The sequence below is a fragment of the Penaeus monodon genome, chromosome 15 (assembly GCF_015228065.2).
Source record: "Penaeus monodon isolate SGIC_2016 chromosome 15, NSTDA_Pmon_1, whole genome shotgun sequence".
Classification (NCBI taxonomy): domain Eukaryota; kingdom Metazoa; phylum Arthropoda; class Malacostraca; order Decapoda; family Penaeidae; genus Penaeus; species Penaeus monodon.
The window spans coordinates 45710671-45711656 of record NC_051400.1 but is presented as its reverse complement, the minus strand read 5'-3'; positions in this window follow the sequence as shown (position 1 = coordinate 45711656).

Sequence of the window (986 nt, the reverse complement as noted above, 5' to 3'; positions counted from 1 at the left end):
CCTCTTCTCTTCCCGATTCACCTTCAGTCCTTTCCCTTAGCCAGAAATTCTCTAGCTCCCCCCCTTTGTGCCATTCGCTGCGTCCCATTTACAAGGTGAGGCATATCCCTTCCTAATACTAATTCCCCTGATGAAATTTGTTGTATTTGCAGATGGCGCTTGTCGTACTCTCTAAAATAAAATTCTCTTGATTACGATAAAAGTTAAACCGAGCTTATATTTGAGAACTTAACGCGTTCAGGAATTATGATATGAAATTTATTAGAAAAATAATAAATATCGAACTGGCATTGCTAGGGCGTTCCCGCCATATATTACGACATCCAAGCTTGACTCGTCTTCAGATGCTCATGGTAATGGTAATAAATGTTCCTTCAGTGAGAGGGGACCGATTGATAACAATAGGAAGGAGCGACCCCATATTGCAGGGGATTGAGATGGGCTATTTGTCAGACTTGCCTGAAAAATCTTGTTCGTTAGATTCACAAGAGATAGCTGCGCTGTTACGTAAATATCATGTTAACAAGCTCTTGCATGTAGGTGCGTTCACTGTCTGAAACTGGCGGGGAAAGGGGGACGAGTGGGATTAACCACAGTGATCTATTGCAAATTCCTCCTGATTCAAGTTCGGTTACCTGTGCACGAGGAGGTAATGACATACGCGTCAGTGTAGGTAAAACCCAAATTTTCATTAATGTATCACATAAAAAATAAATTTAAAGGTAATAATGTAACGTCATGAGAACTAGCCAATAAATAGAATGCAAACAAATGTGTTCCAGTTATATGCCTACCAATACGTAAAAAGCCAATTGATAATCGAACAACCGCAGCGGAATTTCACATCGAAAATTATTACTCTCAGCGAACATACATGCGTGTATCCCATTTCTGTTTGATAAGCTGATAATTCGGAACAGCTATCGCAGCAGCTGGGGGTTTGGCAGCAGCAACAGAATCGACGTGGGGAGCTGAGCAATGGCCGT